This window comes from Saimiri boliviensis, chromosome 12 (genome assembly GCF_048565385.1).
Source record: "Saimiri boliviensis isolate mSaiBol1 chromosome 12, mSaiBol1.pri, whole genome shotgun sequence".
NCBI lineage: Eukaryota > Metazoa > Chordata > Mammalia > Primates > Cebidae > Saimiri > Saimiri boliviensis.
Genome location: NC_133460.1, coordinates 108277766 through 108299681, shown reverse-complemented (window position 1 = coordinate 108299681; position 21916 = coordinate 108277766). Strand labels below are relative to the sequence as shown.

Below are 21916 nucleotides of genomic sequence, written 5' to 3'. Positions count from 1 at the left end.
CTTCACTCAAGGGATTCTCCCACTTTCGCCTCCCAAGGAGCTGGGACGACAAGCATGCACCTTTTTTTTTTTTTTTTTTGGTGCTATGTTGTAAATATTCTTTTCCTGTTTGAAAAATATTTTTGTATTATTTGTATGTGATGGAAAAAATATTTTTTAAAATTTAAATTGTCCTTTTTTATGATTTATGTTTTTTGTCTTTTTTTCCCGTATAATCTGATGCAGGAATCAAGTTTATTTGTCACGTGGGCAGCGGATTTTCCCAGCATCATCTATCTAATAGCCAACCCTTTCCTCTTCCAATTAGTCAACTTTTTCAGTTGAATCAAAGCAATGATCTGAGATATTCTTACCTCGTTTATAATTTTAAAAGGAATGTTTTCCTGTACTTTGCCATCAAATATGATGTTTATGTAGCTATTTTAAATTTATTCTATTGGATTAAGTAAATTACCATATTTTTCTAAATAGCTAGGAATTTGTGTCACGAGTGAGGGTAAAATTTTATCTAATGTCATTTTCTGTCATTAATAAGATGCTAGTATTTGTCTTTAATTTCTTAATATAGTGAAATTACCAGTAACTTACTAATAATAAACCACCTTTATTTCTAGAATAACCCAATTTGATGATGATGTGTTATTATTTTATAGGCATTGATAGATTGGGGTTGTTGATGTCCTGTTAGTACTCTTGCGTATACACTTAAGAGCGATGTTAGCTAGATTTTCCTTTCCTAAACTGTTTTTACTTATTTGAATTACCAAGGTTACACTAGCTTCACAAAGTGGTCTCACCCTTTCTAGTCTCTGAAGGCGTTTATATAAGATTGGAATGAAAAGTTTGGTAGGTCTCTCCTATAAAAACCATCTGGGCCTTGCAGTTTTTGGTGGAAACTAATCTAATTTGTTTAGTGGTCTTAGAACTGTTCAGGTTTTCTATTTCCTCATGAGTCAGCTTTGGTCACTGTGTTCATTAGGACTTAAGGATAAGCTCAGCTGGGTGCAGTGGCTCATGCTTGTAATCCCAGCACTTTGGGAGCTGAGGCGGGTGGATTATGAGGTCAGGAGTTCAAGACCAGCCTGGCCAACATGATAAAACCCTGTCTCTGCTACAAATACAAAAATTAGCCAGGTGTGGTGGTACATGCCTGTAATACCAGCTACTCGGGAGACTGAGGCAGGAGACTTACCTGAACCCGGGAGGTGGAGGTTGCAGTGAGCTGAGATCGTAGCACTGCACTCTAGCCTGGGTGACAGAGCAAGACTCCATCTCAGGAACAAAAAAAAAAGTTAGCTCAGGTGCCAAATCCTGCAGGACGTCTTCTGTGACATCCCTGCCCATAATAGACTAAATTACCTTCCTACTAACTTCTACACAGTATTGTCATTCATTCAGTCAAACAATTATTGAGCATCTACCATGTGAGCTGTTCTAGGTGCTAGGGAAAACCAGTGAACAAAATAGCAGGATTCCCCGTTCTTACAGAATGTACATCCCAGTGAGTGGGAGGGCTGTTGGTGGACAATATACATGAATGACTTGTATGACCTGCTGGAGGGAAAACGTTCAGCAAAGAAGGGGTCCAAGGAGTGTCAGGGCAGGCAAGGCTGCAGTTTTAATACATCAGTGAGAGATGTCACTGCATGCACTCCTTCTTTAGGGAATATTATGGAGTACCTACTAGGTGCTAGGTACTAGGAGCACAGAAGAACTAAATAAATATTCTTGCTTTTGTGGAGTTTATTTTCTGGTTTATTTTATTCAACAAACGCTAACAGTGCCTGGCAGTGGGGTACAGGTTGTGCAGAAGACCCCCCTTTGAGGCAGTTTAATCCAGGCAGAGAGGCAGACTGGAGATCCAGGCCCAGGCATTCCCAGCAAAGGGGTGGGTGTGCGGTCTGGCAGTGGGCCAGGAGCTGTGCTCCCATTGGTGATGCCTAGCCTGGGTGTGCCATGCCTTGTGGATGGAAAAGTGGATGTGTTGTTAGAGCTGGTCTGGGTCCTCCCTGGCTCAGGTCCCTGGAGACAGATCTGAGCAGTGACGAAACTCCAGAGAAGGGTCAGCTCCTGCAGCCGACCACGTGGGTTCCCGGCTGACAGCAGGACACAGCCAACCTTGTTGAGCAGATAGCCACACAGATGCCATGGCGCGCCCAAACCCAGTGTCTAGCTCCTTGCGAGGCACTGGGGACATTCCTCTGGCCATCAAGTGGCAGTGTTTAAATGGCAGAAACGTTTGCTACCTTGTCTCAGGGAGTTTCACAAGACTAATGGATTGATTTACACTCTGCAAGGGAGAGAAATGTCCTCCTCTGAGATGTGTCATCAAAACAGTGACAGCATTTGAAATTAACTGGGCAGGTCTGTGTTTCTTTACTTCCTCGCGGTGTCCAAGTGACAGACACTTTCTGCCAGTTTGCTTCACGCAGCCCTCCTCAGGCCGTCAGAAAGGTGTTTACGGGCTTGGGCGTTGACGTCAGGTGACTAATGCTTCCCGAGGGAAGCCAGCACATACAGGAGTCAGAAAAAAAAAACTTTTAAAACACCTGCATAATGGCAATGCCTTGTTTTATTATTTACTCACATTTTCTAAGTATGTGTTTCTAAGACCTGAGAATCTGCTAATTTCCTTCAGATACTCTCAATAAGTATTACACGTATCGGAAAGTATAGCGCTCTCCTCTAGTAAAACAAAACTTAAAAAGGAATTTCCAACTACCATGTCCCGCTTGTTGTGGGATTGCTAGATGCTTCTTCCCACTATATCAGCCTCTGTCCCACGGTAGAGAGATCCAGTGTTGGTAATCACAGGTGACCACCCACTCCCCATTCCTTTTTGCCCAGGCTGGCCCTGCACGGTATTTCATGCTGGAACAATGCTTTTGTTTTTCCCCCCTGAAAAATTGTGGGATTAAAGCAACTGGTGGCTTGGGAAGTGTACAAACGCTAAAAATATGTAGACTTACCCAAGCAGCCTTAAGTGGTGCCATTACCCTCAAAACCAAGCCAGGCACATAGCTCGATAAACATTTGTGCAGCGAATGAATGAAAATGTCAAATCCTTGAACCAATGAAGCAGGAGAAACGATCCCACAGTCGCTGACTTCTTAAATTCTCTACTTTGGCTTGTTCTTGCTTTAAGAAAAGCGCACGTGCCTGTGTTAATTTTTAATATCTATGAACTTCCAAGTCTCAGCCTGAGGCTAACTAGAAATACCAGTGACTCTGGAGAGATTTGTTGAAGTGACAGGAGAAAAGGGTGGAGACGGCTTCCACCCGAGCGTCCCCAGGATGCTGAGTGCCATGCTATCGGTGGCGCTATTTCAAAATACTGTTTTCCGGACTTCATTTTTTGAGCTATTTGGCTTTCTTCTTTATCTTCTCATCCCATTGCTCATGACTCCCAGGCTCCTGTCACCCTCTCGCTATTCTCCTGTTTTCTGGGTTCTCCTCTGTCCTCTGGGGACTGGACCACACAGCACATGCCTGGTGGTGACCTGAAATCTGGGAGCATGAGAGAGGCTGAGAGAGGAGTGAGTGAGAGATGGGAGAGCCAAGCAGGGGAAGGGGATCAGGAAGAGGAGCCTTCTACCTGCCCATCCTCTTGCCTTGCCATGGGTCACTGGTGCCTGTCCCTCAGACTTCAGAGCCCCCCAGACAATGGGGCAGTGCCTGGGAGTGTGTGACTCTCCTGCCTCTGATGTGCTAGCTATGAGCCCTGGGTGAGTGGGCCTTTCCACCATCCCACAGCATCGGGGTGCTCTGCATTCCTGGGTGGCTGCCTCAGTTTCCCTGTTGAGCAAACCAGGTCTTAAGCCAGTCCTAAACATGTCCTGAGCTCAGCCTTCTTGGCTGGAACCCTGACCAGTGGGCCTCCCTCCTGCTCAGACAAGGCAGCCTCTCTTGTGGCACCCACAGCTGGGTTATTTTCCAAAGTCCCTTGACACTTTGCTCTGACTCCAGCAGGTGGGTGGAGGTTCTGAGGCCCCTGTGCATCTCAGGCTGAGCCATCGTGCATGAGAGTGGGTTTGGGCTGTGCACTGAGACTGTGAGTTCCTCTTTTCTTTATCCTTCTACTCTAAGGAAGAAGCAGTGCCTCCCAGCTCCACCTAGGAAGGTTCTAGGAAGGGTGGCAGGCGCTGAGCAGGAGATGGGTTTGTTCACAGTGATCTGGCAGCTCCTGGGGCAGGGAGATAGGAATGGCATTTGGAAAACATGGCTTAGTTCTGGCCCTGCTACTCCTGCAATTGTGTGTGGCACAGTGTAGGATGCCTAGCTTCTCTGGGGCTCAGGTAGCACACCTGTAAAACCAGCGACCTGCTTCTCTCGGCCGCTGCAGGAGTGGGGTGCCATGGCTGGGAATCGCACTGAGGCCGCATCTTAGCTTTGCTCCCTGGTGGTGAGAGCCAGCTGCCCCTGCTCCTCCAGCCTCAGAATTGGGCAGTCTGGTTTCACATTGCTTCCCCTTTGGAGACAAAGAATCGTTCTTTATAAAAAGAGAGTGGAGAGGGAGAAATGGTGACCCAGCCCTCTGAAGGAACCCAGGCAAGGCCTTCAGGTGGGGTACACTGCCAGGACAGCGGCTATCTCCCTCCCTGCTTTCCATCTAGACACAGGCCTGGATCCTAGCAAAGTGAGCCTCCTTCTTTAACAGTCACTGGAACAGATGCAAGCAGACGAGACTCCGTGGAGGACAGACAGAGGAAAGGCTTGGGTGCTCCTAGAAGTATCTCAGGAGGATTTGTAGGAGGAAATCAAAGCTGCAGCAGGAATCATCATTGGAAACTCCTTTGTGACATTAATTACTCCTCTTGGAGATGAGAGCCGTGTGTTCCCAGGAAGCTTTTAACATCCTGCGTTATGGCCATGCTGTCTCAGGGCTCCACCAGAGAGAAAAAGGGCTCGTCAATTATACATGGCCCGGTGCCCTGAGAGTGACTCGATATTGACAGGCGGGAGTCTCAGAAGGATGATCCGCTGGGAGAGGGCATGGATGTGGCTCATTTCCCAGGCCGTCCTGCCTGGCCTTGCCCCACATCGGCTGGGCCTCCCCTTAGGAGTTCATGGGAGTGAAAAAAAATTATTTGAAGGGTAAAAGGGAAAATAACTGTTTGGAGATGTGTGCAAAATGGGGCTAGTTAACGTGTGTGGCCGGGGAGCAGGAATATCATGGTCTCGGGCTTGCCTGGGCTGGGCTGGACCCTGGAGTTTGTATTTTTAAAGGCTTCTGCAGGAAAAGCCTTGAAGGACGTCTAATCCATGCTCCCAGTTTATAGTGAGGCTCCACTGTCGCCCAAGGCCACACAGCAGGTCAGGGAGAGTGAGAGGTGGCGGAGTTGAGGGTGAGCACAGAGGGGCTGCTTGGAGGGAGCCTGGGAGCCTGGGGTGGGGCAGAGAAAATGCTCGCACCCTAGACTGTGGCATCACAAACCCGGGAGGCTGAATGTCTGCTGGTCGCTCCTGGCCAGGACTCCAAGCAGTCCTGAGGTCCCCAGGTCCTGAGGATTTGGGGAGAGAACCATGAGAACAGAAGAGGAAGGAGACAGCAGGGTCAGAAAAGGCAGGGGGAGGAGACAGAGCAAGGCGTGTGATGAGACCTGGGCACAGGACGAGGAGTTGAAGCCGCCTGCATCCTCTGCAAAGGGGAGGCTCTGGATAAGCATTTTCTAGGTACAGACCCTCCACCCAGCAAGCTAAGTGCTTGTCACATGTCACTTGCTGGCATCCTCTCAGTGGCTGCCCAAGACAGGTACAATGGCTATCCTGTTAACCAGAGGTGACAGTGACCCCCAGCTCTAGGAGGTCAGGGACCTTCCCCGGGCTCCCGGTCAGCAGGCGACTGAGCCAGCCTGGGCCTGTCTTCTTAATGACACAGCCTGTTCCACCTCCTCCTGCTGTGGGCTGCTCCCTGACTCCAGCCCACCCCACTGTTCCCCCCACGGCCCTGTCCTCCCCTTCCAGACCTGCAGTGTCTGGGTCCTGGTCCCCGATCTCTGTCACGGACCGTCCTCTCCGGTGTGTGGAGGGACAGTGCTGGGCTGAAGTCCAGGACCCGGTTCTAGTTTTGTCTCCATGGCCCGCACTGTGGTTGCAGGCAAACCGTTTGTCCCCTCGGAAATGGGCTGTCCCATCTCAGACCTCTCCTGGGCTGGCATTCACCGAGTCCATCTTCTCCGGGGGATTCTAGATGGTTCTCATCCGCCCCTTCCACCCTAGGGAGCTGGATTCTCCTGAGTTCTCTCGTGACCCCTATAACCCACCCTTGACACCCCACCCCTATGAGGAGGAGAAGGGGGCCCCAAATCAGCCCTCCAGGCTGCTGTCAGAAGTGGCAAGGTAGTTTCTGTCCACGCTGGGAATTGGCCCCAATTTTAAATGCACACTGTTTAGAAATGTTCTCTGTGCATTTTGAGATCCTCTCCAAGTGACAGTCATTGCTGGGCACCCTGCACGGTAGGAAACAGCCCTGTGGGCAGTTAGGGGCAGTGTAGAACCAGGATAGGCCCAGCCAGGCACAGCCTGCAGTACCCCTCTAGCCTCCTGTGCCTCTGCCCAGTGCCCGGCCAGCCAAGCAGGGAGTAGGGTAAGGCGCTGTTGCCGGAAGCAGTGGGCGGGGGAGGGAGGACGATGCTCCTGTGCCGGCCAGGCCTTTCCGTAGCAAGCTGAGCTCACAGCCACCCATGAGGCTCCCTTGGTCATCTCCTTTCCCCAGAAGAGGAAACCAAGGCCTTGAGTCAGGAACAGCGGGGCCACAGTCAGGAACAGTAGGGCCACAGTCAGGAACAGCAGGGCCACAGTCGGGAACAGCGGGGCCACAGTCAGGGGCAGCAGGGCCACAGTCTGGAACAGCGGGGCCACAGTCAGGGGCAGCGACAGCAGAGTGGGGACTTGAGTCTCACCTGCCATCCCAGCCTTGCCCTCAACCTGACTAATGCAGGAGCCCAGGCCACGCCAGGAGGCTCTGAAAGCCCTCTTCCCCGGGCACTGTCCTCGGTCTTTGTCATCACAGATGACCCTCAGTCCCACTGGCCAGCTCTGCTGTTCTAGGGCCAGGATCTGTGCAGCCCCAAAGAGTGCATGGGGTGGGGAGGGTGACCGTCCCAGTGCCTGCCTGGTCATGGGACCACGAGCCCATTGAGAGGTTGGAAGGAGGCTTTGGAAGGTTGGGCTGGGCTCGGTCCCGTCCTGGGAGAGGCAGGTAGTGGCAAAGGAAGTGGGCACTAGCGCTGATTCTGGACGAGGACTTGTGTCTTCCCAAAGGAATGTTGCCACCTGGTCACAGTGACCATCTGAGCGGGTCACTCTCTTGACTCCAAGCCCTGGAAGCGTGTCATTTCTGATTGCCATTTCCTATTGTCCTTGGGGCCAAGGGCCGAGCCCTCAGCATGGCCTGGGACCAATCCCAGCAGTGGCTGTGGCTGGAGCCTCATCTTTGCCCACACCCAGCTCACCGGGCAGGGTCCCCGTGTCTGCCTCACTGCTGCTTCCCCCTGCTTCCTGCTGCTGAGCCTCCTGGGAAACGTGTCCCTGCTCTCCCCCTCTGCTGACCCCTCCCTCCTTTCCCAAGACCCTTTGCACCTTGCTGTGGTTGGGACCAGAGCTCAGCAAAGGAGTGCCCAAGCTCAGAGGAGGCTGAACTTCCCCCAGCCGGTCCACCTCCTCCGCAGTGCTGGGCTGGCTTTGCAGGGGGATCCTCTTGGTCCTTGGTGAGGCTGGTGCCCAGCCTGGCATTCTGGGCGGCAAAGAAGCCATGGATATCACAAACCACCAGCTGGCCAAGGCTGCAGCTGAATCCCAACGCCAGAGCCTGACCAGGTGAGGGCAGAAATGGCGGCTGCGGCCGTGTTTTCAGAAGCCCCTTTCTGCACCCCCCGCAAGGAAAAGAACAAGCCGAGGGCCTGGAGTAGCTGTCCAGCCAGTGAGTGCTGAGAGGCGGAGCGGCTGGGAGGCCGACGGCTGTGGAATCTTCCGGGGGCTGCTCAGCGTTGAGTGCATGGGGGGTTAGAGGGCTGATCCTTCCTGGGCTGGAGCAGCTGGAGTGGGTGGGGTGGGGCTGGAAGCCCTGGTGAGCACGGACTGCAGACTCATAAACGGTTCATTTCTGCAGGCAGCTACGCTACCCCTCCCGCAGGCTCCCACTCTGCTGCTCAGGGGCCTCCTGTGTGAGGCCCAACTAGGGTGAGGCCAGCCCAGCCCTGCCCACTGGGTCATCACAGGGGCTGCTGCCTACTCCAGAGAAAACCTTGATGGCCTGGGCTTGTCCAAGGAGATTCAGGTTCCCTGGGGTCAGGGTCCCTCAGGCGGGCTGGTGACATGTCAGGGGGCCAGGCAGGAGGGCCTGCCTGGAAGGGGTGACTGGTAGGACCCTGGTGGGAGGGGCCCATGGACAGCAGGTTGACAGATCCCTGGGCCACTCATGGAGCATCTGTGCTGGCCTCGCTGCACCGAGCGTGGGCTTGACCCGGCTCCCTTCTTCCTCCCAGTCTCCTGGTTTACAAGTCAGAAGCCGAGCCTCACTCACGCTCCGAGCCGGTGTGCCTTGAGGCCTGCACCCCCTTGGCTGGGCCATCTGCCCCTGTCGTCATCCTCTCAATGATGTCCTGAGCATCAAATCTGGAAAGCTCCTCTGGGCTCCTCTGGCGCAACCTGCTCCAGGTGCATGAGAAAATCGAAGCCCAAGGCCCCAGGGCAAGGGAGCATCAGAACCCGGGGTGGAGGGGGAGCTGTCCTCCCGACACCCTCAAACCTCACCCAGGTAGTGAGCTGCCATTAGAGTTGATCTTCCTTTAGAGTTGAGGCCGGAACCTCATGGGGTGGGGACGGAGGAACTGCCAGGGCTCTGTGGAAGACCCAAGGACCGGGGCTCAGGAGAAGGGCAGCCATGGGTCTAGAGGATCCAGAGGCTCAGAGGCACACTGGTGCTCCTGATAAAGAGACCTCAGCTCTGAGGTGCCAATGACGAACATTTACAGGAAAGGCCAGGTGAGGTTCTCCCCACCGTCAGACAGGGCTGGCAGAGAGCTAGAGCACCGCCCAGGGAGACCGGGAGGTAGAGAGCTAGACCACGGCCCAGGGAGACCGGGAGGTAGAGAGCTAGACCACGGCCCAGGGAGACCGGGAGGTAGAGAGCTAGACCACGGCCCAGGGAGACCGGGGCTGCTGCCCCCCTGCACACAACAAGGTGCTCAGGGATTACTGGGTGAGTGGAAGGTGGTGGAGGGGACAAGCTTGGATGTCTGGTCTTGGCCTCGTGTCCATGCTGCCCTCAAAGGCTGCTCTGGGCCTCCAATGCCCCATCCCTCACCAGGAGGTGGAATGAGGCTCCTTCCTTAGGCTCCGACACCTCCCACTGTTGGCATCTGCTGCCATCCCAGAGTGCTCAGGTCTGGTGGGTATATGGAAAGGGTATCCACGGGGACCTTTGGGAAGACTCAGGCCATGGGCATCGAAGGGCTGCAGCCAAGAGCCCAACGTGCTCACCCTGGGTAAGAGGCCGCTGCGGAGCATGACCAGACACATCTCCAAGCTCTGCTTCTGCAAATGGGCTCCGTGCAGTAGCTGAAGAAAGACTAGGGCTTTGTAGCTAGGAGGTCAAAATGAGAATAGATTTGGTGTCTGGCAAGAATACCGTGTTGAGGAGTAATTTTTTTCCTGTCATAAATCCGTTAGGAAATTAAAAATCTAGGCTGTGACTTTAAAAGATGGAATGGAATTTTCTTCTGAGCCCCTTAGGTAAATTTTTTTCTTGTTAAAGGCAGAAATCTAATGAATCTAAATCTTCTCATTGAGGATAACGTTCCCAGAGGCGACTGCTGGGCCTTAGCTATTCACTGACTTGCAGCTCAGATCAGATTTTCAAAGAAAAGTTAACATAAAATCTGACAATGTTTGCCCTGTCTGGAACTGAAAGCTGAAACGTATTAAGAAATACCTACTGTGTGCCAGGACACACTGGGTGCTGGGCCATGGAGAGGGGAGGGGTAGAGAGACAGGAAGACTCTGAGATACAATCAGCCCTCAGTGGCTCCCGGCTCGGAGTGGGAGGCACAGACTGGAGAGAAACAGTACAGAGAAACAGGGTTTGATGAATGAGCATATTAACCAAGACAGGTGCACAACCAGGAAACGTTAGTGTACAACCAGGACTAGGCAGTGTACATGTGAACGCCCTAACACTCCACCACTCTGGGATCAGAATGAGCAAACCTGGATCTAGAATCAACTCGAGGTGGGGATCTGGGGCTTCAGAGAGAAGTCAAGCTGGACTCTGCAAAGCCTGGCACGTGATGGTGTGGAGACAGCAGCCTCGGCCCTCCCTCACTGTCTGCTCTTCTACCAAGGTTTGAGTGACAAGCAGCAGCACCTCCGTCATCACCAGCAGAGCCATCAACAGCAGCCAGGAACCAGAGAAAAGACCCACGGCGAGGCCCAGGGCTCAGAGCCCCACATGCCAGCCCTGAGGGAGCAGGTGTCCAGCTCATGCCCCTAGTGGTGACCTGACCTGAAACCATCCAGAAAATTTTAGTCATCTGTTGATGTGAGAACCTAAGAAATGCACAAAACATTTTATCAAGGTTTTTGATCAATGCGGTTGAATTTTAAAAAAGTGCGTACTGAGGGTAAATATCACTGGTCTGGGATATTTGATTTCATTGGATGCACATCCTCCAACCATGCTGGGCAAAGCACAAGTGTGTGTGTGTGTGTGTGTGTGTGTGTGTGTGTAGTTGTATGAATGCATGTGGGGTGTGCGTGTGTAGGTGTATGAGTGTGTGTGTGTGTGTAGTTGTATGAGTGCATGTGGGGTAGGTGTGTGTAGGTGTATGAGTGTATGTGTGTGTGTGTATGTGTGTGTAGTTGTATGAGTGCATGTGGGGTGTGTGTGTGTAGGTGTATGAGTGCATGTGGGGGATGTGTGTGTGTGTGTGTGTTTGCTGACTACTGAAGTGCCGAGGAGATGTCAGCCATGGGTGTAAATGGTCAGCTAGGGTTTTAAAGAGAATGGGAACTAGTGATGACCTGAAAGGTGGGGCAGGACGTTGTACCCAGTAAAGGCATAAACACATGAACATGCTGTGTTGACCTCCAAAATCACTTAACAGTTTTCTCAAAATAATTTTGCACAACTTGGTTGCATTTAAGCCCTATCAACAAAAAGACAGGCCCTTGGCAAACATCCCAATAGGGCCATTGGAGGTTTAAGACTTTTACAAGGAACTTGTAGATATAATTCCTGAATAGGGATTTCTGTCCTGTAATCTATACAGTGCTAGGAGACCAGGTTCTGGTTCCAGCTCTGGCCCTGCCTAGCTGTGTGACTTGGCACAGTGATCTCTCTTGGTCTCATTTTCTGTAAAGTCTGTAAAATGAGGAAGTTTGTCTAGACACCAGAAAATTGTGATCAGTTTGTATCAGAACCACCTAGGACGCTTTTTCAAGATGTGCATGCCCAGACCACACAGATCTACTGAACTAGGACATCCGGGGTGGAGCTCAGGGGACCTAAGATATCAAACAAGCTCCACGTGATTTTTAGTCATTACCCAAAGTTGGGATTCGATTGTGTTAGATAACACTGGCTCCTGTAACAAACAACGCCCACATTGCACTGTTCACCATCATCAAAGTTGGTTCTTTTTCATGTGTCAACACCTGCAAATGCACCAGCAGCCAGCCAGCTTCCAGGTGACGATCTGACGACCCTGCCTCCTCTATCTTGTGTCTGTCATCTTCAGCTACCTCTGTGGTCTCAGTGGGGTCCTCTCCATGCTGATGAGCGGGAAGGAGAGAGAGCATGGAACCCGCTACGTGGAAACGTGTTGACGGGCCAGGTCCTGAGTAGTGCACATCACTACCACCTCCATCCTTGTGAGGGTGACACAGTCGCAGGCCGCTCCTACCGCACGGCCAGCTGAGGAGGGGAAGGTCATCCACAGGAAGCTGGGAAATGGGCTAGGGTCACAGCTGTCAGTCTCTGCCACCAAACTCACATGAATAAGAATCTTTCTAAGATTCTTTTCAGCTGCAAAGTTCTGGAATGCTCATCCATTTTTGCTGCCACAGTCCTCACTAAGAACTTCTACGAAGTTGTGTCATCTACCCCAGATGGTGCTGTCCCTGAAGCAAGGGCTGTACTTTATACATCATTGTTTCTGTCCCCAAAGCACCCGGTGCAGTATTTTGCACATATTATGAACATACTGTTAACTGACTGAATGACTTAAATGCATGCTTAAGAAAAGACTGATTAGCTCAGGAGGAAGGCCAGGAGGCCTGGTGTCTGCAGACAAAGGTTTCATCACAGCGCTATCTCGTACTAAACGTGGAGCCCTCCCCAAGCCTTGGTTTCAGAAGAATTTGGCAACAGCAGAACCGACCTCATGAAGTTGTTGAAAGGATTACTGAGATAATGGTTGTGAAGTGCTGAGCGCAACATCTGGGTGCATGGCTGCACCTCCTTCCAGCTTGGCGTGGGCGTGGCCATCCGAGGCAGTCTCAGCAGAGGCCATATTCACAGCCGGCAGGACCGGGACAGAGCAGCTCCATTTCATATTTGCAAATGGCCTGGAAGTTTGGCACTGAGGAAAATAACATCTAGAATGGTTGATACTTCATCCAGGGGGCCCAGCAGACTCTTCTGAAGTCCTGGCAGGATGAGGGACAACGTAACAGTCACTAGAATTAATTTATTAATTAACGAATGCAGTGCTTTGTGGTACGCATGGATCTTTTACGTTTGTTTCCCAGTTCGGGGTTGAGCAAATATAGTAAAACTTTTCAACTCTGCAGGCCATAGAGTCTCTGTCACGATTGCGCAACTCTGCAGTTTTAGTGCGAAGGCAGACACAGACACTATGTGAATGAATGGCTGAGGTCGTGTTGTGATGAGGCTTGGTTTACAGACAGGGGGCAGGTGGGATCTGTCCTGCTCTCAGCCCCGCTGAAGGCTCAGGCTTGGTCACCGTGGTGTCACGCGACGCTTCCTGCCGTAGCTGATGGACCAGGGGTGGTGGAACTCAAGGCGAGTTAGGCCTTTGGCCAGTGACCAGTGAGACTCTTTGGAGTATTGGAAATACCAAGTGAGCCCATGCCGGCTGATCTGCCCTGCTCACTCTGTGTCCCTTTTGCTTCTCAGTGCCTGGGCATGGTTGCCACCTTTCAGATATTTGTTTAAATGGAGGAAGGGCCCAAGCAACCTGGAGACTAATCGAGGGAACATCCGCACTGTGAGATCCTACATGCTGGATCCTACACATTGGGGCGGATCAGAAGAGAAAGCAGAGAAACCGTGTGGCCCAGGGAGAAAGGAGAGGGGCACAGAGAGGCAGAGACAGAGGGTGGAGACGGAGAGACACTGAGGCCTACTGACATTCCAGCTCCGCCTGAATTCCGCTGATTCTTAAGATAAACTCCCCTTCCTGAGCTTTCTCGTGTGGGTTTCTGTCTTGGCCAAGGCAATGGTGTGGTGAGGATTAGGATTCAGGCTGCCTAAGACTGTCCAGGCAGTTTTCTGCTATCAGCAGTCCCCAACCCCTTACGGTCTTGTCCATGAGTGGCTCCCCCAAAACGCCTGGGTTCCTCCACAGTGGACGTGGAAGCAGGTTTCTCGAGAGCATGGTCTCGAGTCCAGGGTGTCCTGGGCTCCACGGCTCCGAGCTCCTGACACCTCACTGCATGCCAACCTCCCACCCCCTGCTGACGCTGTGCCTGGAGAGCTGCTGGGGGTCAGGTTGCACCTCAGGCCACCCATCCATGGGTGGGCTCACACCACAGCCTGTCCACACCACACACACACACATACACACACACACACACACACTACACCCATATACACACACACACAATATACCCATATACAAACCCCGTACACACCCTACACATACCACACACACTATACACCCATATACAAGCCACACACACACACCACCCGCACCATTTACACACCACACACATCTACCACACACACACACCACAGACACCACACTTACCACATACCACACACACACATACACCACACCCTTCATATACACACCACACACCCATATATGTATCCCCCACACTATACACCCATATGCACACCACACATACCCACCATGCACATCCCATACATGCACCACACACACTATACATTCATTTACACATCACACATACTCTCCACTCACACACCATACCACAGACACCACACACACATCACACACACCCCAAAAACATACATACCACATACATGCACCACAAATACACATGCCATATACACACACATATAACACATACATAACACAGACAATACATACACATCAGATACCACACACCACACCACCCATACCACAAACACGTATCTACACACAAATCGCATGCCATACACACCACAGATACCACACACGCACCTCAAACACACACACCACACCTCCGCCCACATTCACCCCACACACACCCCCACACCATAGAGACACACACTCCCCACACCCATCATACCAGACACACACCACACACACACACACACTCCCCACATACACACATCAGACACTCCAGTGCTCCCGACTTCCGGCCCCATTTCCTGTTTTCTTGACCACCAGGCTCACCCTCTAGGGCCTCCCCTATGCACCACCCACATCTTCAGTGCAGGGCTTGCGAACAGTTGGGCAGGATTCAGGCCGAATTCCCAGATCCTCTCATTTCCGCCTATTGTTCCTGGAGACTGTCTGGTGCACGTGGCTTTGTAGGGCGGAAGCTGCGGCAGGATGGCCTGTGTTTTTCTGGTTTATCAGTGATGGGGTGGCTTCCGATTGTAATTTCTGGAGAAGAAACGCGGAGGGGGGCATCCCAGGACCTTTCCCTCTGGCCACTTTTTAACACGCGTAACACAAATTTGCAAAATATCCACGTGTGCGAGTACCTGGCCAGGCACTAAGAAATACTGGTGGGAGCTAGGGAATGCAAAGGGAACCAGGAAAAGCCTGGCCTCAGGTGCGGGAGGGGATGCCCATGTGCACGAGGGGCTCAGGGAAAACAACAGCATCCATGGGCGCTCGCGGTGCGCCTAGGACTGTGCTGACTACGCCCTTCCCCCTGCAGTCCTGGGCGGCGGGTGGCAGGCTGTGCTGACGTAGAGGCTCTGATCAGAGGTGACAAAGCTACTAAGTAGAAAAGCGGAGACCTGAACCCAGGTTTGCCAGGGCTGGGCCACCAGGGTCCATGAGACAGGAGCTGGGCCTAGAAACGATTCAGGCAGCAGCTGGGGTGAAGAGCAGGCTCCCTGACGGAGGACATCCTGAGGGAGGTGGAACAGTGGCCAGTTCAGAGGGGACCCAGAGACCTGAGGTGGGGAGAGTGCCCATGCCAACCACGTGGATCCTAGGGCCAGGCCCTGCCCAGGGTGAGGGGCTGAGCATCCCCTGCTGCACTGGGGACCTTCCTTCCTGGCCTGAAGGCGCTTGGACCCAGCACGGTTTCCTCCCCTGGCCTGCCTCCCTTGCCTCCTCCTCTCCACCTCCCATGCCTAGCCTGTCCCCCTGTGTCCCTTCAGGCACAGCTGGTGGGTGCATTGTGATGAGCTAGGGCTCTCCGCGTCTCGAATGAGCTTAGATGTGAATGTTTCCCTAGAAAATTATGCTTATTTTACAATGTGACAAAGCAAGAGCTATCTTTCTCAAACGTATGGCACCCTGGTCTTAATAATGCCCTCTGGTGAGAAAGGGAGATGGCCTTGCACCATCCTTCAGAGAGCTGGCATGCGTGGGCTGGCTCGCCTGCAGTCGGGAAATTAAAAGGGCACAGGTGGACAGAAGCTCCATGTGGGCCACAGCTCTGTTACCAGGGGAGTCGGGTTGTCGCCTCCTCCCTGAACCCTGTGTGCTCTCCCAGAGGCTGGCCCAGGCAGTGCAGGGAGCTGGGGTCCTGCTCAGGCCCCGAGATGAACTCATGGTGTGATCTGGACAAACTTCTCTCCCCTCTTGGCCTCGGTTTCTCCAACATTTCAGTGAAGCAGCTGGACAAGACAATGGCTGCATATTAGAATCTATGGGGAGCTTTGAGAACATGATTAAACCCAGCTCCAGCCTCAGAGATTCTGACTCCATTTGACTGGGGTGGGACCTGGTGATTAGCTCTTTTCAAAATGTCCCCAGCAGATTCTACCATGCTGCCAGGGTAGAGGACCACAGGGCCAGAGGGCTCTTCCTGTTCTCCTCCAGGTCTCCTGTGGTGGGTGGGGTCTTTATCTTGGAAGGAGACACGAGTCCATTTGAAAATCAGAACTGTTTCACCTTCCCGTGTGTCTTTATTTTGTTGATCGACTCGGAGAGTTTGTAGGTAACAGCATTGCACAGTTGGCTCATGCTATTGCACCATTCTGGCGTGTTGGATGGACGGCCAGTGTGGTTAGAGTTGTGCCGTTCAACACGGTAGCCTCCAGCCATGTGCGCCTACTCAAATTTAAATGGATAGAAATTAAATTAAAAAGCCAGTTCCTCAAGTGCTCAATACCCACACGTGGCTAGTGAGCGCTGACCTGGGTACCCAGATGTACAAGTTCTCATCATGGTAGAAAGTTCTACAGCGCCGTGATGATCTAGAGGTTACAGTCCAACCTTTTCACTTTATAGGCGGGAAACTGAGGCCTGAAGAGGCTAAGTGGCTTCCTCTCCGTCTCACAGCTGAGTGAGGCTGGGAATCCTGGGATCCTGACATCCCATGCCAGAATCCTTCACTTTGGGGGAATTGGGGAAAGCGCTTGGACGTTTGAGACCCAAGCCTTCCCGATTACACCTTGTTTTTCTTCCTGTCTGCCTCGCCCACTAGAATGTAGACTCAGTGTCTGCTCCCCCAACCCGCCAGTGCCTGGCACATAGAGGGTGCTCATATCTACTGATGGAATAAAGGAAGGGCAGGAGGGTAGGTGGAACCCTGCAGGGGTGTGCACGGTGCAACCAGGATGGAAAAGAGACCAAGGCGGAGTGGGAGGGTGGCCCCTAGTGGCAAGCACTGGCCAGAGGGTGAAATCAGGACCAAGAGTGTACAGGGGCCCTGAGGGCATTTCATGGCGCCCAGGCTGAGGGCAAAGGACCGAGTTTGGGCGAGGCCATGTTTGCACAGTCCCTGGCTCCGGGCTTGGCTGTGTTCCTATCCTTCTGGAGCCTTCTGTGCCAGGGTGTGTCCCAAAGGACTTCCACTTCCTTGCCCTGGGTCCCCATTCAGCTGAGGCCGGCAGAGCACTGGCCGGTGAGGGCAGCAGACCATACTGGTGACCTGGAGAGCTGGCTTCCCTGGCCGCTCCCTTTCCGGCTAGGCCTGGGGTCTGAGACAGGTGAGGCAGGAGCCTGGGCCCCTTCAGCTGAGGGGCTGTTTCCGAAGGTGTCACACTGGGTGTGGAAGAAAGTGGATCTTCCTCCAAGGTCCCTCGGCTCTCAGCCCCAGAACCTGGAGCTCCAAAGCCTCTCGACAAAAGGGCGCTGATTTGATCAAGCGCGGGGCAGAGCCAAGTGTGTTATCTGAAGAGAGGCCTCAGCCGGGCTGCTCTTAGCCCATGGCACCTGGACACAGCCTCCACGGCCACGGCCTCCACGGCCTCCACGGCCGCCGCCTCCTCCTGCAAGCTGCAGGAGCCCCACAGCCATGTCTTCAGACTGAAATGAGATCGCAAATGGAAGGTGTTTTTAGAATAACATTGAGTGGTTTTTTAAAAGTACAATTTCACTTCCTTTTCTTTTTTTCAAATTCTCAGTGGAATATATAACTATTTTTTTTTTAAGTATTCAGAGGGCTGAGCTGTGGCAATTAGAACAGTCACTTTAAAAATTCCACCCCAGTGCTCTAGTGGTATGCTAATGGCGATCGAATTGTGTTAGCCATCTTCCTACTGGAAGGAGGAAAAGAAGCGGGCAGCTGTGTGAGTTTGTGTTCCGATCTGCGAGTTGGGAGCAAAGAAATAGCACCGGCAGGAAGGTGCCCTCACCCCTGCAACGCGGTTGAGATGTTACAAGCCAACACCGCCAAGGTGTGTGCTGGCATCGTTCGTATCCCCAGTGGGAGGTGGGAGGGGGTCTTGAGAAGCAAGCCCTCTCCGTCCTCAGGAAAACCACCCCGCGTGCGCAGTGGACGGACCAAGGTCAGATGGTGGCTTCCCTGGTTAAGTTGCCGAGTTCAACCGGAAGCTGGAGTGACTTGGTGTCATGCCACGTCCATGTAGACTCCAATGGGCATGGCATTAGGTGTAAGAGGCCAAAGAATAGACCCAGAACCAGCGAATGGGACATGGGGTTTTATTGGGGGCTATAATACAGAGGAGAGAGGCCAGGGCAGAGGGCTGGGCAGGAGACTCACAACCACTTGCAAAAAGCTGCAGTTTATGTAGTGTTTTCACTTAGCACCCTCCCACTAACAACCTCCACCTGGCAGCCTTCATGTAACCAAAGCAGAGCCTCAGTGCCCTGTGGCCCACGCTCCACCGGACAGGCTGGAGGCTCAGGTGCTCCTCATAGATGAGGGATGAGTCTTTGGGTTGGCCCCTCCCGATTCCTTAGCTCTAACTCCGAACTGCATTCAGGTGGGTCTTCCACGTGGGGCCATTCTCAGGGTGTGTGCAAGTTATTGCTGTCAGGTGCATTTACCATACACTGAGAGGTCTCTCAGCCAATAAAGGTGAAGCCAGGATTTGAACCCAGATTTGGGACTCTAAGTCACACAGCGTTTTGCTTCAATGTGCTGCAAAAAATCCTCCTTTGGGAAGGTTTCCTCCTCTTTGTGCCTCAGTTTTCCTACCAGTAACATGGGTTTATTGGATAGACCTGGTGAATAGTTTGTAAACTTCCAGGATCACTACCCCGAAGCAGGGTGGGAGTTCCACGTGTGGAAGGGGTACCGGGGAGTGGTTAAGAGCCTGGCATGGAGTCAGACTGCCTGGGCACACATCCAGCTCCAAGGCCCCCTCTGTGACTGGGAGCAGATTACTTAACCTCCGAAGCCACGTCCATGTGACTGGAGAATGGGACTCATTCTTGCTTATCATCTTGTTAGAATTAAGGTGGACAGTCTGTGCACAGGGCTTAGAACGGGGCCTGGCGCGTGTAAACATGTGAGTGGTCCCTGCAGCACTATTTGTCAGAAGCTCCAGGAAGGTGAGTGATTTGAAAAGTACCCTGAAGTATCTTCTCCTAAAGGGACCATAGGCGCCTGGAGGGGGTTGCCACCCATCCGCCGATCCATGATCTCCTCAGCTGATTGTACTTAGGGGAATGTTGGCCTTGTAGAAAAGCCCAGCAAATACCTGAATGAAGCTTTGCCCAAACCAGAGCCACTGCTGGCATCTGAACAACCACCCCCTGCCTTGGTTTCTTCCAGTCCAACGAATGACCCATCAGGAGATTACGTCCCTTGGTCCTGTCATCTTGTCACTGTCTCCCGCCCCATCCTTACCCAAACTGAATTCCCTGGGCTATCCTGATGACCACTGCCTCGCAGCCCCTCCATGCCCCAGCCCCTCTGGCTTTTTTGGTAAACCACACCCCGCTTAAATCAACCTTTCTGCCACCTACCCTGGCCTGCATTCTGGAAGCCAAATGTGGCTGGAGGAAGACACAGCCAACTGCCTGGTCTGCCTTGGGATGCTGGACCGGGACCACACACAGCTGGCCAGATGTCTACTCTCTGGTCCCTGCAAACCTCAGCACCTCTGCCCCATCTCCACTCAACACTGAAGGCCTTGTACCTACCTCTACGAGAATATTAAAGCAACCCAACCGTAAGCGCCCCACCCATCGGCCTGTTGGCCCTCACCATCTTTTCTCCTCTTACTGTGGACAAACCATCTCTGTGCCCAGCTAAGGTCAATCCCTGGTGCCAGATCCCATCTTCTCTTACCTGCTCTAAAGGACACTGTTCTAGAAATTTCTGCCTCCTCCTCCTGCAAGGTTTTCTTTCTTCAAGGGTTCATTGCCATCAAAACCCAAACATGCCATACTTTCTCCTTGTAAATGTAAACTCCTCCCATGACCCCACCTGCCTTCCATCTCCAGCCTTCACAGCTAACTCTGAACATGGTCTATGCTCACCGTCTCCAATTTCTGTCCTCTCATGCTTTGTTTCTCCTTCTTCTGATGTACGTCTTCTCTTTTCATTTGCCACGGACACGCTACACATTTTACTTACTCATCTCATCACCTGCCTCCCTACTAGAAGCCAACCTCTCTGAGGGCAGGGATTCAGTCTAGGTTACTCATGACTGTAAACTTCGTACCCAGAACAATGCTGATGTAGTAGGGCTAAAAAATTTATATATACATTTTTTGAGACAGAGTTTTGCTCTTGTTGCCCAGGCGGGAGCACAAAGGCACTATCTATCTCAGCTCACTGCAACCTCTGCTTCCCGAGTTCAAGCGATTCTCCTGCCTCGGCCTCCTGAATAGTTGGGATTACAGGCGTGTGCCACCATGCTTGGCTAATTTTTGTATTATTAGTTGAGATGGGATTTCACCATGTTGGCCGGACTGCTCTTGAACTCCTAACCTCAGGTGATCCATCTGTCTCAGCCTCCCGAAGTGCTAGGATTATAGGCATGAGCCACCGCACCCGGCCAATAAATATTTTAAAATGAATGAGTAGATGCCTTCATAGATTACAGAATGCTTTCATGTCCAGCAATGGGTTAGTTCATTGGCTTTTCACACCTGAGGTGGTTCTCAGTGGGTCTCACTTTGCAGCCAAGGGGACAGAGACACAGGGGATTTGTTAACTTCCACAGGGTCATGGAGTAGGATGAAGGTGGATGCACCCTTGGACTCATGTCTCTGACTCCTAGTTCAGTGCTCCATCCTTTGCCCACAGCTCGCTCCAGCAAAATGTTCCCATCTCTGTTTTCTAGGCCCCTGATGGGAGGGGCTTCCCTCCCTCTAACTTTGCCGATGGCCAAGAATGAGCAGGAGGCGCTGCACTGAGCCCCCTGCCTGGTGCCTTAGCGCCCCCCTGCCCGCCTCCCCCCACCCCCCAGGTCCGCGCTACTTCCCAACCTGCCTAGTTTGGCAAAGCATCGATTGCATGGTGTGTTGTTGGTTAAGATACTACATGTGGGGGTGTCATTAATTCAAAGGCAATTAGGTGGTCGATATTTCTTATTCTGCCTGCCAGTAGGAATTAATAGAAAACCTTTCAATCAGCAACAACTGCAAAACAACTTCTGGCCCCAAAGATAATCAATATTAGCCAGCAGAGCCTTCTTCCTTCTTCAGGAGGCTACTCATTTCTGGCACTTTCAAAACCAGAGAGAGACATTTCCATCTCCATCTTCTTCAAAAGCTCCTGCTTCTTTAGACACAGTCGTCCACATGGCTCTCTCCACCCTCCTCATGTCGTGTTCCCAGTGCTGGGAGTATTCATTGTACAGCCTGCCCAGTGGGAAGCAGGCAAGTGACGTTCCAGTTCTTAGGAACGTGGGTCACCGCCTTCATCTGAACGACCCGACCAGAGTCGCTGGGGCCCATGATGGGAAGCTAAGGAATAAGACCCTAATCTTGCCACTAGGTGGTATGTTCTGGAAGTCCTCCAAAGCCAATGAACCTGACATGCTCCGAGGAACCCTCTCTGGAGCACTTGATGGCATCTTCCCTTCCCTCTGCCTTCCAGGCCCAGTCCCCGGGCCAGCCTCTGTCTGTTCCCCTGCTTGGCACGGTGCCTGACATCCTATCCCGCTCTTGCTAGGCCTCTCCCCTGGGTGGGACTGAGAGGGGCGTGTGGGAGGTTTATTGCTGGGCTCTGCTCCTACACTCCAGCTTTTCCTGTGCTGGAGGAAACACCAATATTCTGCTCTTACGCCCACAGGAATTATGAGAGGGACTCGTGAATAATGCCCGCCAATTGCCTGGGCAGAGTTTTCCTCTGCTATTAGGGGCAGTCAATCTCAGACCCCCATATATACAGCAGGGCA

At 52.4% G+C, this 21916-nt stretch overlaps 1 protein-coding gene across 1 annotated transcript in view; it reads left to right on the top strand.

Annotated features, from left to right (window-relative positions):
• Positions 1-21916, top strand: part of CHST15 (carbohydrate sulfotransferase 15) — a 124062-nt gene that overhangs the window by 812 nt on the left and 101334 nt on the right. The window lies entirely within an intron of this gene.